General features: G+C 33.4%; 1 pseudogene; it reads right to left on the bottom strand.

Annotated features, from left to right (window-relative positions):
• The window catches only part of LOC131641406 (uncharacterized), an 89,365-nt pseudogene that overhangs the window by 73,709 nt on the left and 151 nt on the right, over positions 1 to 15,505 (bottom strand).

Below are 15,505 nucleotides of genomic sequence, written 5' to 3'. Positions count from 1 at the left end.
ATTTTCAAGTAGAAGCAATGGGAGTACAGAAAAGACTAGTGGCTGCTGCCCCTGGTTACCCTGGTTACCTTCTGGAGGAAGATAATGGTATATACTACCATCCTCTCAGAAATTGTGTTGCTGCTGAGGAGAAGCCCTTTGTGGATGAATTGGAAGTAGCAAGACTCGCTGCTGCATTGGAAGCCAATCCGTGCAGGGAGATCGTGGTCTGGATACCTCAATATCCTGTTCTACTTGGGGATTTCAAGACTCTCTTTGACTTTCTGAGGGAAAACCCATCTAAGGAAGACCCAAGCTTGGTCATTCCAGAAGTTGTTGACCCACCAGAAGTTGAAGGTCCTTCTGCTCCCAGGAATCTAGCTGCCATTCTTCAGGCACTTGAAAATGGAGACTCGGAAATTCCTGCTGCAGAATATGGAGATGCTTCTATGCAAGAAGCAGATGCTGAAGATCATGTTGCTGAATCAGATCCTGTTGAGGAAATCCCTGCAAATGATCTATCTATGGAAGCTGCAGATCAACATGTCATCCCTGTGGATAGAAGCTGTGAAGCTTCTTCTGATGAATCTTCTCGTCTTGCAAGGACTCTGGAAGAAATTCAGAAGAGACAGGATGAGCAAAGCTCACTCAATGCTGAGTATAGCGCTTTCATGGTGAGGCAAGAAGGACACAACAATAAGGTTCAAGAGATGCTGACCAAGATCTTGTCAAGACTAGGGCCATCTTAGATTGAGTCTGTGTTGTTTCTTTCTTTTCGTTGCATCTGTCTTTGTGCATCTGATCTTTCTTATCTTCATGTACTTCTGTACCTGCCGTTTGAACTTCAATGAAATCATCTTCTTCCTCCGTGTGTTTCGTTTTGTTTGTCTCTGAATCTTTTTTGCTTTTTGATGATATGACAAAAAGGGGGAGAAATAGGTGATAAATGATTTGATTTAATCAGTTGCTCTCACTAACAAGAACTGCAAGTTCTATATGGTTTAAGTTTTTTGCAGGTATAAAGAAGTAAAGAGAATCTTCAAAGCAAACACAAGAAACAAAACCATGGAAACTGAAGCAAGCTGAGTGCTGTCAAGCTTCAGAGATCAGAAGCACTGATAATAGAATTTGATCCATATTTGTCTATTTGTTCTGACAAAATTCTATTTGCTCTGATACATTATTTTAGCCTATATGGCTCTGATACATATAATGTGTTCGAATATATATTTTATGTTCTGACTCGTTCATGCTGACTTTTGTCGTTTAGTTTTTGTTCTGTAACATTTCAGGATGTAGAGATGCTCTGATGATGCTCTGGTACATTCAACAATGTTCTGATACAAATCTAACATGAAGTGAGGTTGGTAGAAATTCAAGCTCTGAAGCTATCCGAGGGAAGCAGAAATCAGAAGCTGTGAATGTTCTAAAGATCCAGAAAACTCAAGTTCTGAAGCTGTCCTAAATGGAAGCAGAAATCAGAAGCTGTGAATGTTCAGAAGATCAAAGAAATTCAAGTTCTGAAGCTGTCCTAGATGGAAGCAGAAATCAGAAGCTGTGAATGTTCAGAAGATCAAAGAAATTCAAGTTCTGAAGCTGTCCTAGATGGAAGCAGGAATCAGAAGCTGTGAGTGTTCTAGGGATCTAAAGAAATTCTAGTTCTGAAGCTGTCCTATGGAAGCAGAAGTCAGAAGCTATGAATTCTCTAAAGACAGAAGCTTATATGATCGTCTCTACCGAAATAATCAGGGAAGTCTTTTATTAAATTTCTTCGAGTATTTATTTCAGGGGGAGATTATTTATCTCAGGGGGAGATTGTTAATCTCAGGGGGAGACATATTCATATGCTTATGCTATAGCTGTGTAATTTGTCTTTTGCCGTCTGTTCTTTCTGATCGCAAATTCATATCATTTATATATGTTTTTGTCATCATCAAAAAGGGGGAGATTGTTAGAACAAGATTTGTTCTGATCAATTATCTTAGTTTTGATGATAACAATAATATGAATTTTGGTTAAGATAATATGGTACTCTAATCCAATGCAATTTCCCTTTCAGGAAATATATAAAGAGTATGCATAATTCAGCGCTCAGAAGCTTTGTCTCAAAGGGTTCAGCATGCAACATCAGAACATGGTCTGGCAAGACATCAGAAGATGGTCGAAGCAGAATCAGAACATGGGTCTATGGAAGCATCAGAAGAACAAGAGAACAGAAGCACTGAAGTTCTGATGGTATCACGCTCAGAAGCACTTCAAGGTCAGAAGATCAGAAGATGCTTTGCACCAAGCTGTTTGACTCTGATGATATTCAAACGTTGTATTCACAAACATCAGATCAGAAGAAAGTACAAGTGGCAAGCTACGCTGACTGACAAAAGGAACGTTAAAAGCTATTAAAGGCTACGTCAGTAGACACAGCGTGAACAAGGCTCGAGGTAGTTGACAAAAGCGTATAACATTAAATGCGATGCTGTACGGAACACGCAAAGCATTAAATGCACTCAACGGTCATCTTCTCCAACGCCTATAAATATGAAGTTCTGATGAGAAGCAAGGTTAACGATTCTGCACCAAAAACAACTCATATTAAACTTGCTGAAACGCTGTTCAAATTCAAAGCTCAGAATCTTCATCTTCATCAAAGCTCACTACATTGCTGTTGTAATATATTAGTGAGATTAAGCTTAAACGTTAAGAGAAATATCACAGTTTGTGATTAACGCTTTTAAGAAGCAATTGTAATACTCTTAGAATTGATTACATTAAGTTGTAAGGAACTAGAGTGATCGTGTGGATCAGAATACTCTAGGAAGTCTTAGAGGTTATCTAAGCAGGTTGTAACTAGAGTGATCGTGTGGATCAGTATACTCTAGAAAAGTCTTAGAGGGTATCTAAGCAGTTGTTCCTGGAGTGATCAGTGTGTGATCAGAAGACTCTGGAAGACTTAGTTGCTGACTAAGTGGAGAACCATTGTAATCCGTGCGATTAGTGGATTAAATCCTCAGTTGAGGTAAATCATCTCTGCGGGGGTGGACTGGAGTAGTTTAGTTAACAACGAACCAGGATAAAAATATCTGTGCAATTTATTTTTATCTGTCAAGTTTTTAAAGCTACACTTATTCAAACCCCCCCCCCTTTCTAAGTGTTTTTCTATCCTTCACAAGGGAGGCAAGTTAGCATTGAATGTATCGGTAATTGTAAACATAGATTCATTCGGTTATAGCACATAAGCTTACATGTCTGGAAGCCATTAGTGAAGAAACTCCAAATGAAATGAAGACAACACTAATAAGAAAAAATCCTAAAATAATCTGCAAGGAGACAGTTATGTTAAATATAAAGTATACAAAAACATAAATAATGATTTATATGAAATAAAATATATATACCACTCGAGGCGTAAGAATAGGCCTCTGTGCAAGAAGTTCTTGCTGCATAAATTTGTAGTCTACAAAATATCAAAGAGATCCCATGTGAGTTCAGATTGCAAATTAAACAAAAAAATAAGTGCATTAAAAGTTACAGGTAATAACTCTAAATAAATGCATCAACTCCATCAAAAATAAAAACACTTAAACTAAAGTTAAAAAGGGAGGAAAAACTAAATGATGAGATAGATGAACAAGCATTACACATGGTGTTTCTTATTGTGGGTGTTGAGTTCGAGGATCCAGGAGCTGTTGTGCTTGTAGAAGCCATTGTTCGGCGTTTTTCAGGGCCCGTTTGTTTTGGATTTTTTTTGAAAATTTTTTTCATAGTGTTATATAATTTTGTGAAAAAAAATTTTACTAAGAAACTTTTTATAAATGTTTCTAATAAAATTTTGTTTGAATAGTTATTCTTAAAATGTGGTTTTAGGTATTTCATATATTTATGGAAAAAAATTTGGATATAAAAATTTCAAAAAAAATCATTTAATTTTGAAGTAATTTCTTATAGATTTTCACAAAAATCATTTTTGAAATACAACTTTTTGAAAAAATTGCGATTTTGAATAAGTTTTTGTTTTCAATAATGTATATTTATATTATATGATGTCAAAATTAGTGTTTCATTTTAGAAAACATGAATATAAACAAAACTTGTAATATTTTAAAAAACGGTTTTGAAAAATATATTTTCAAAAATACAAAGAAAAAATCCATTTTTTTAAAACTGAAACAAACAAGCCCTCAATCTCAGTGGTTGAAGCTAAAAGGGAGAAAAAAGTAGAAAAATTTTTATTCGCTACATGCACACAAGGAAATTATCACATCACACATACACTTCACAAAATATCCACTCAAGGCATTATTGTTGATGTTTCTTCTTGAAGTGCTTGAAGAAGCCATTTCTTGAGATGTCTTAAAAATTTGGTGTTAAGTTGAAATGTTTGATGAGAAAATGAAGTTGTTTGAGATGGTTTAAATAGGAATGTATTGAAGAGAATAAACATATTTTGAGCAAATAATAGATGCAGAGCATTAGACAATAGATGTAGAGCATTGGACGCAACAAGAGAAAAATAGTTTGAAAATAAATAGTAGATGCAGCTTATTAGACGTAACATGAGAAAAATATGGAGAAAACAAATGCTTGCATGGATGAGAATATTGTTCATTCTTAACAAGTAATGGATGTGCCGAGCAAAATGGCGTTGTATGAATCTATATGTTCATTCTTAGAAAGAAAAGAAAAAATAGTTTGAAAACAAATAATAGATGCAGATTATTAGACGTGACATGAGAAAAATATGAAGAAAACAAAAGCTTGCATATATGAGAATATTGTTCACTCTTAGCAAGTAATGGATGTGCAGAGCAAAATGGCGTTGTATGAATCTATACAGGGCCGGCCCTAGGGGTAGCCTCCAAGGCTACCGTCTAGGGCCTCATTTTTTATATTTATATGGTATTGTATTAGTTAATAGATTTTTTAAATACAAAATTTTTAAATTATTTTATATCCATTTAATAATAACATCTATTAAGAATTTATAAGAATAACAATTATTTAAGATGTGTATTTAATAATTGATTAACTTAAAAATTAAAGTCGTTTTAAATTTGTTGAGATCTGGTGTAAGTTTACGATGATTTAATTGCAGAAAATTAATAGGCCATATTTTTATTATATAACTATAATCAATATTTTTTAGGCCCTCTTTAATCAACAAGTTAACCGTAAAAAAATTTAGACCCTTTAATCGTAGTCTGTCTTACAGTTTTAAGTTCTTTAACAAAAAAAATACTTAAAATTTAAGTTTTTTTTAAAAAGTCTGCTAATATTGTTTCAATCATGATTTTTTTTAAATGAGAAGAAGTGTGCTTAGATGTGTTTATTGTATTATCAATTGAAAAGAAAATATATAATTTAATGATTTTACATCCTAAGAATCCTAAAATTAAAATATATTAATATAAATAAAAAATATTATTATTATATTAAAAAAAATTAGTTTTAAGTTTTACCTCAGGCCTCAAAATGTGTTGGGCCGGCTCTGAATCTATATGTTCATTCTTAGAAAGAAAAGAAAAATAGTTTAAAAACAAATAATAGATGCAGATTATTAGACGTAACATGAGAAAAATATGAAGAAAACAAAAAATTGCATAGATGAGAATATTGTTCATTCTTAGCAAGTAATGGATGTGCAGAGCAAAATAGCATTGTATGAATCTATATGTTCATTCTTAGAAAGAAAAGAAAAATAGTTTTAAAATAAATAATAGATGCAGATTATTAGACGCAACATGAGAAAAATATGAAGAAAACAAAAGCTTGTATTGATGAGAATATTGTTCATTATTAGCAAGTAATGGATGCAGAGCAAACTGGCACTGTATGAATCTATATGTTCATTCTTAGAAAGAAAAGAAAAATAGTTTGAAAATAAAAACAAGTAAAATAGTTCAAAGGCACTCTCCTTCAAATAATGTCACCATCTCTTTTTTAAATAAATCAAAAGAAGCTCAAATAAAATACAAAGGACTGAAGAAAGTCTCTAAAATATAATACATTAAAATTAAATAATAAAATATCTTTAATTAACATTTAAAATTTTCCGTTAAGAACTGAAGAAAATGAGTCTTAAATTGAAAGAAGTAAAATATAAATTATAAATTCAAATAAGTTGAATCTACAAAAATACTAAAATAATATAAATGTTATAATGTCTTAAAAAAACCTTTGCTTTAATTTATGCTTGTATTATTTATTTAACTGCCAACATTTATTCAAAAAATATTCATGGTAGGGTGATCAGCATAGCAGCATAGCAGATCCATCATAAATCATACTTTTAAAATATATATAATTTGTTCACAAAAAAAAAGTTATATGTTAATTTAATTTAAATAAAAAATTAAATTTTAAAGAACAAATTGATATGCTCTTTGACAAGTCACATCAATTTGAGGGGCATTTTAATCCGGAATTAATCTTTTATTTATTGTGAATAATTTATTTTTTTAGAAATGAAGATTAGTCATTAAGAATTTTAATTATCCATTATAAATTATAATTACGTGTAACTAGTGACAGTACACTATATTCCAATGAAGTCAACTATGAGATAAGATATTCCAATGAGTTAAGGTCGTAGTTGAGAGCTTCTTCTTCCCATTAAAACTGTACGTGTTGTAATGATTTTGAATCGTCACGTAGATGATATCTGTCATACTCCAAAATTTGCCCTATTGCTATTATATTTTATTAACAGGGACGTACTACAAATTCTACAAGGGGTGTATATCAAACTAGTGGGCTTGACATCTTGATTGGCAAGCCCATTTCAAAAGAGTAACCATTCTCTAAAATGTCCAATTCAAAAGATAGGAGTATACATTAAGTAAAAGTGTGTATTTAATTGGGCTTATTATTCATAAGAATATGAGGCCCGATTTAGGATTCAAAATTATTTTTAAACTTGATTTTATAAACTTTCTCGGTTTATTTACAATATTTGGGATTTCTTGTAATTATTTGTTTAAAAATATAATAATTCACTTGTAAATTATTTATATTTTTAAATAACAAATATTTGCTTGCCTTTCATATGCTTTCAATTGAGTTTTTGTTTCAAATAAATAACATAGCACAATTGGTAACGAAGTAAGACTTGCAAATAAGAAGTTGCGGGTTTGTATCCCATGAGTTACATTCTCACATTTTTTCTCCTATTTTTTTACTAATTTTAAAAATGGGTTGTTGGGCTTTTGGATATGGTTATTTCTTTTTTGGGATTTTTAACAAATTCACTCACACACTTTTTTTCAATTTTTTTACTACTTTTCTCTCTTCGAGGGTTTGTCTTAGGGTTGTCTTGAACAACCCTAACCCGCCGTTGTCGATTAACTGACAACGGCCGACAAACCTTTTCCCCTTTTCGAATGCATTTTTCAAACCACTCAAACATTTTGGCCGATGATTACCTATGAGGCCTCCCCCAAAAAAGGGTTTCTAGCCATTGTTGTCTCGATCTGACAATGGGTGGCACCCCTAAAAAAGGGGTTTCGGACCACCCATCAAAACCTTGGGGTTTTACCCTTTTGGCCAATAATTAAACCTTTTGGAATGAGGCCACCCTTTTATTAAAAATGGTATTTTTATTTTCAATACCTTTTTACAAACTTTTGGGTTTCCTCTTTTTGGCCAATGATTTAACGTGAGGCCTCCATTTTTAAAGAAATATTGTTTTGGCCAATGATGATACTCTGAGGTCTTTTTTTTTATTATATTTAGTTTAGCCATGGTCATTGTAGTCTCGATCTGACAATGACTTTATCAAAACCTTTGAGGTTTTGCCCTTTTGGCCAAAGGCGTATTATTTTTAATTTATTTGTCAACAATTGTCAAAAGCATTTTATAAAACCTAAAGGCTAAATGTTTCCCCTTGGGTACAAGGGAGGCAAAGGGTGCCTAACACCTTCTCTTTTCCTAATTAACCTATTTTTAATTTATTAGTCAACAATTATCAAAACCTTTTTATAAAACCTAAAGAATAAATGGGTCCCCTTGGGTACAAGGGAGGCAAAGGGTGTCTAACATCTTCTCTTTGCCTAATTAACCTACTTACCCAAAATCTCTTATTTTTAAGTGTTTCTCACTTGCCCAAATAAAGTGGTTGGCGACTCTCGTTTGAACTTAAATTTTAAGCAGGTTGCTACAATATCACCCGCTTTCAGATCCACCTCTATTATTCCATATAACTTCCTGAAAGTCGGCAAGGCAGCGGTTATCATCCAGACCATAAGATCCTCCTGCTCACTCAATTGCTCAATAAAATATATCAGAAGTCAGCAACATATCTTGTTCGCACAAGCTATCTATTCAAAATACTCAAACAAGATATCAGAGGTTCTTACTAGTATGGATGTACTAAGATGAGCACCACCTATTATAGAGTTGTTCTGAAAGTTTTGGGGTAAGACATCTTTTCCAAAATTGTGCCATCTATCACTCTTCCAAGACAAACCACTCTTGTTCACCATCAAATTCTTTCCATTGATAGAGAAGTTGTATGTATCATTGAATAAACTTCAAGCTACGAGACCACAAGGTAAAATTGCAGTAGTATTGTTGAGCTCATATTCAGGCTTACAATATTTAACTAACTTCTGATCCTTAACATTCCTCAATTGCTTGTTACTTCGGCTTTTAACATACCTAAATTATAGAAAATAACTGATTATAAAAAATCATCCATATTCAATCAATTATTACAAATGTATTAACAGAATAGTTGCCATGTAGTCATGTACTAATCAATTTCACACTGGAAATAGTGTTATTATTCAGATTATTCATCACAATGATACCATTTCTGACGTCCTTTTAATGCTCATTTAATTCCACAATTCTATGTAAAGGCAGTTAAGTCTATTCAATGGCCATAAAACGAATCCATAAATACTATACAAAATAACACGTTGTAGCATACCGGACGTGATTCTGGTAAAACTTGTCCAACTAATAGTAAACAAAAGTAGGCGCTTCCTTGTTCTTGGGCACCTTTTCATAAAAACGTGATTTAAGAAAACATAATCAAAATGCGAAAAAATGAGTCTTATTGATTATTAATTGTGAGTCATAATTATATGAGACAGAGCTAAACTACATAGTAGACTTACATTCAGTGTTATATTGCACGTTTTATCCGTTGCAGGATTCTGGATGTAGGCTACCTTGTCTGTAATATTACTCAAGCAATCTGACTCATAGCTATACACAATTTCAACAACCTGATGTGTAAACAGAAACAGAGGCCATTCCTATCAAATAAACAGAAACAGACAACAAAATTATGATAGTTATTGCGCGCATGCGCGCACACACACATACATACCCACATATATTTCAATGAAGTCAAATGTGAGATAAGATATTCCAATGAATTTGTTCTTCCCACCCATCCATGTCGTGAGATAAGATATTCCAATGAAGTCTTTCTTCCTACCCATTCAAGTCGTAGTTGAGAGCTTCTTCTTCCCATTAAAACTGTACGTGTTGTGCTGATTTTGAATCGTCACGTTGATGATATATGTCATACCCCAAAATTTGCCCTATTGCTATTATATTTTATTAACAGGGACGTACTACAAATTCTACAAGGGGTGTATATCAAACTAGTGGGCTTGAAATCTTAATTGGCAAGCCCATTTCAAAAGAGTAATCATTCTCTAAAGTGTCCAATTCAAAAGATAGGAGTATACATTAAGTAAAAGTGTGCATTTAATTGGGCTTATTATTCATAAGAATATGAGGCCCAATTTTAGGATTCAAAACTATTTTTAAACTTGGATTTTATAAACTTTCTTGGTTTATTTACAATATTTTGGATTTCTTGTAATTATTTGTTTAAAAATATAAAAATTCACTTGTAAATTATTTATATTTTTAAATAAAAAATATTTTATTTCCTTTCATATGCTTTCAATTGGGTTTTGTTTCAATTAAATAACATAGCATAATTGGTAAGGAAACAAGACTTGCAAATAAGAAGTTGCGGGTTCGAATCCCATGAGTGACAACGACCGACAAACCCTTTTGGCCGTTGTCTCAATCTGACAATGACTTTATCACAACCTTTAAGGTTTTGCCCTTTTGGCCAACGGCAAAAGGAGACAAAGGGTGCCTAACACCTTCCCTTTGCCTAATTAACCTACTTACCCAAAATCTCTTATTTTTAAGGGTTTCTCACTTGCCCAAATAAAGTGGTTGGCAACTCTCGTTTGAACTTAAATTTTAAGAAGGTTGCTACAATATCACCCTCTTTCAGATCCACCTCTATTCTTCCATGTAACTTCCTGAAAGTCGGCAAGGCAGCGGTTATCATCCAGACCATAAGATCCTCCTGCTCACTCAACTGCTCAATAAAATATATCAGAAGTGAGCAACATATCTTGTTCACACAAGCTATCTATTCAGAATACTCAAACAAGATATCAGATGTTCTTAATAGTATGGATGTACTAAGATGAGCACCACCTATTATAGAGTTGTTCTGAAAGTTTTGGGGGAAGACATCTTTTCCAAAATTGTGCTCTCTATCACTCTTCCAAGATATACCACTCTTTTTCACCATCCAATTCTTTCCATTGATAGCGAATCTGTGTGTATCATTGAATAAACTCTAAGCTACGAGACCACATGGTACAATTGCAACAGTATTGTTGAGCTCATCTTCAGGCTTACTGTAACACCCCAAGTTCTAAACTAATTATTTTAGCGTGATGCTTAGCTGTATTGATGAATTTTGGTGTATTTTAGAATAATTAGAATAATGAGTGGAATTATTTTAATTAGTAAAATAAAACAATATTAGTGTTAGAGATATTAAGGGCAAGAGCGGCCAATTGTGAAGAGTAATTGAGGGCAATATGGGAAGACCATATTAGGGGTCTTAGGGGTAAAAAGAGAAAAGAGAAAAAGAGGGAATCATTCTGCACGATTAAAGTTTTGAGAAGAGGCAGAAGGAGAGAGCTAGGGCACGAAGAACATGGAGGGATACGTATAGAGAACGCGGAGAGAAATAGAATCCAACCGTGAATCGAGGTAAGGGGGGACTCTTCTAGTTAATTTCTATTATGCGATTGTAGGTAATAGAATAGATTGATATGTGATTCTATTCGATTGAGTATATTGGGATTGGGATTGTTGGATTTGGGGAGATTGATGATATTGCATGAAATTATGATTGGAAAATGTGTTTTAATGATGCTTGATGATGTGTGATAATGTCCACTATGTTTTTATACCTTTATAAGATGTTGAGAATGCATTTGGGGTGAAAGGAGTGCGAAATCGCAGGTCTGTCGCAGAATAGCGAATTGCTGAAATCGCAGGTCCGCTGAGCGGAGGGGGTCCGCTGAGCGGAGGTCCCAACATAGTTCGCTTCTGCCTGGTCCCGCTGGTGCTCCGCTGAGCGGAACCTGCTGGGTAGAAAATTTTCCAAACTTAGAAATTGTGTATCTTTTGATCCGTGTATCATTTATTGGTGCCGTTTTGGGCGTTGTAAAGCTAATTAAATATCTTATATGAGGAATAGGTGATTGAGCGGTGGCTTGACTTATTTTTAAAATTGATTTAATTGCTTGTAAAATGAAATATTTTGCATATGTGGAATTGTGGGAATATGACCTTATTTCGGGTGATGATGGAAGAATTGTAATTATTATTCCTGGGATGATTGTTTTAATAGTTTAATGATTGTGCATGATTTGGTTAATGTAACAATGTGGTGAGGTTGTAATGATATAACAGTGATTTTGACGTTATATGTGGTGTGAATCATATTGATATAATTGTATATGGTGTTGAAACCGAATATATCATTCGGTGTTGTTTTGGTGAGTTATTGGTGATGACGTTGTTCATTTTGATCATGTGGTGATTGTTTTGATCGTATGATGATGATTGATTCGCTTTGAATGATGCATGATACATGTACATACTTGTTGGTGATAACTATGTGACTTATGGTGAGACGATGCGATGCATCGGATCGGTGATGTTTTAAGTATGTTATATGTGTGCATTCATTCATGTGCATTTGATGATGGATCCCGGTGATGTTTGGATCGTTGGTGGACATATTTCCCATTGTGTGGAAATTGTGTCGGTGGGCCGTATCTCGATGAGGCGTAGATCGGTTAGGTGGATTGATTCCACGGATTATTGGTACCACATGCATAGTGTCAGTCGGTCATATGCATCTTTGTCATAACATGATTAAGTTGATTTTTGTGTTATGTTTGGTGTTGTATTTGTTGTGATAGATGAATGATAATTGAATATCTGAATATACGTCAAATTGGGTGAATGATATGTTATGATGTTTTATTGCTTATGATTGCATAACATTGATTAATTGAGAATGAGACTCACCCTTACTTGTTGATATTTTTCAGATTTGAGAAGTAGCGGCATTAGTGCTCGGTGAGGATGACTCGTAGAGTTTATCCGTTTATGTTGGGTCGTGTCGGTCATGCTCTGATCTTGTAACCCTGGGGAACGATAATTATAGAGTTTTTATGAAATTATCCATTTTATTTGGCGTTGAATTATGATTTCATTTGGTTGTATTTGATGATGTTTAGTATTCCGTTGTGTTAAACAGGATTGTGTTTTGGTGAATCGTTTCCTAATAAAGCATGACTTTGACCTTAGTTGATATAATTATTTTAAATAATTGTGGCACCCTTGTGCATATGTTTTTACTCTGATTAATTATTAAATTTTCTGCGGGGTTTAGAAGGGTGTTACACTTACAATATTTAACTAACTTCTGATCCTTAACATTCCTCAATTGCTTATTTCTTTGGCTTTTAACATACCTAAATTATAGAAAATAACTTATTATAAAAATCATCCATATTCTATCAATTATTACAAATGTATTAACATAATAGTTGCCATGTAGTCATGTATTAATCAATTTCACGCTGGAAATGGTGTTATTATTCAGATTATTCATCACAATGATACCATTTCTGACGTCCTTTTAATGCTCATTTAATTCCACAATACTATGTAAAGGTAGTTAAGTCTATTATATTGCCATATAATAAATCCATAAATACTATTCAAAATAACAGGTTGTGGCATACCAGGCGTGATTCTGGTAAAACTTGTCCAACTGATAGTAAACAAAAGTAGGCGCTTCCTTGTTCTTGAGCACCTTTTCATAAAAACATGATTTAAGACAACATAATCAATTTGAGTCTTATTGATTATTAATTGTGAGTCATAATTATATGAGAGAGAGGTAAACTACACAGTAGACTTACATTCAGTGTTATATAGCACGTTTTATCCGTTGCAGGATTCTGAATGTAGGCTCACTTGTATGTAATATTACTCAAGCAATCTGACTCATAGCCATACACAATTTCAACAACCTGATGTGTAAACAGAAACAGAGGCCATTCCTATCAAATAAACAGAAACAGACAAAAAACTTACGAAAGTTATTGCGCGCATGCGCGCACACATACATACATACCTGCATATATTTCAATGAAGTCAAATGTGAGAAAAGATATTCCAATGAATTCGTTCTTCCCGCCCATCCAGGTCGTGAGATAAGATATTCCAAGGAAGTCGTTCTTCCTACCCATTCAGGTCGTAGTTGAGAGCTTCTTCTTCCCATTAAAACTGTACGTGTTGTAATGATTTTGAATCGTCACGTTGATGATATCTGTCATACCCCAAAATTTGCCCTATTGCTATTATATTTTATTAACAGGGACGTACTACAAATTCTACAAGGGGTGTATATCAAACTAGTGGGCTTGACATCTTGATTGGCAAGCCCATTTCAAAAGAGTAACCATTCTCTAAAATGTCCAATTCAAAAGATAGGAGTATACATTAAGTAAAAGTGTGTATTTAATTGGACTTATTATTCATAAGAATTTGAGGCCCAATTTTAGGATTCAAAATTATTTTTAAACTTGGATTTTATAAACTTTCTTGGTTTATTTAGAATATTTTGGATTTCTTGTAATTATTTGTTTAAAAAAATAATAATTCAATTGTAAATTATTTATATTTTTAAATAACAAATATTTGCTTGCCTTTCATATGCTTTCAATTGGGTTTTTGTTTCAATTAAATAACATAGCATAATTGGTAAGGAAGCAAGACTTGCAAATAAGAAGTCGCGGGTTCGAATCCCATGAGTGACAACGGCCGACAAACCCTTTTGGCTGTTGTCTCGATCTGACAATGACTTTATCACAACCTTTAAGGTTTTGCCCTTTTGGCCAACGGCAAAAGGAGGCAAAGGGTGCCTAACACCTTCGCTTTGCCTAATTAACCTACTTACCCAAAATCTCTTATTTTTAAGGGTTTCTCACTTGCCCAAATAAAGTGGTTGGCGACTCTCGTTTGAACTTAAATTTTAAGAAGGTTGCTACAATATCAACCTCTTTCAGATCCACCTCTATTCTTCCATGTAACTTCCTGAAAGTCGGCAAGGCAGCGGTTATCATCCAGACCATAAGATCCTCCTGCTCACTCAACTGCTCAATAAAATATATCAGAAGTGAGCAACATATCTTGTTCACACAAGCTATCTATTCAGAATACTCAAACAAGATATCAGATGTTCTTACTAGTATGGATGTACTAAGATGAGCACCACCTATTATAGAGTTGTTCTGAAAGTTTTGGGGGAAGACATCTTTTCCAAAATTGTGCTCTCTATCACTCTTCCAAGATATACCACTCTTTTTCACCATCCAATTCTTTCCATTGATAGAGAATCTGTGTGTATCATTGAATAAACTCTAAGCTACGAGACCACATGGTACAATTGCAGCAGTATTGTTGAGCTCATCTTCAGGCTTACAATATTTAACTAACTTCTGATCCTTAACATTCCTCAATTGCTTATTACTTCGGATTTTAACATACCTAAATTATTGAAGATAACTGATTATAAAAAATCATCCATATTCTATCAATTATTACAAATGTATTAACATAATAGTTGCCATGTAGTCATGTATTAATCAATTTCACGCTGGAAATGGTGTTTTTATTCAGATTATTCATCACAATGATACCATTTCTGACGTCCTTTTAATGCTCATTTAATTCCACAATACTATGTAAAGGTAGTTAAGTCTATTATATGGCCATATAATAAATCCATAAATACTATTCAAAATAACAGGTTGTGGCATACCAGGCGGGATTCTGGTAAAACTTTTCCAACTGATAGTAAACAAAAGTAGGCGCTTCCTTGTTCTTGGGCACCTTTTCATAAAAACGTGAATTAAGAAAACATAATCAATTTGAGTCTTATTGATTATTAATTGTGAGTAATAATTATATGAGAGAGAGCTAAACTACACAGTAGACTTATATTCAGTGTTATATAACACATTTTATCTGTTGCAGGATTCTGAATGTAGGCTACCTTGTCTGTAATATTACTCAAGCAATATGACTCATAGCCATACACAATTTGAAAAACCTGATGTGTAAACAGAAACAGAGGCCATTCCTATCAAATAAACAGAAACAAACAAAAAAC

This window comes from Vicia villosa, unplaced genomic scaffold (assembly GCF_029867415.1).
Source record: "Vicia villosa cultivar HV-30 ecotype Madison, WI unplaced genomic scaffold, Vvil1.0 ctg.003723F_1_1, whole genome shotgun sequence".
NCBI classification, from domain to species: domain Eukaryota; kingdom Viridiplantae; phylum Streptophyta; class Magnoliopsida; order Fabales; family Fabaceae; genus Vicia; species Vicia villosa.
The sequence above is the reverse complement of the archived record's forward strand: the minus strand, read 5'-3'. Positions and strand labels throughout refer to the sequence as shown.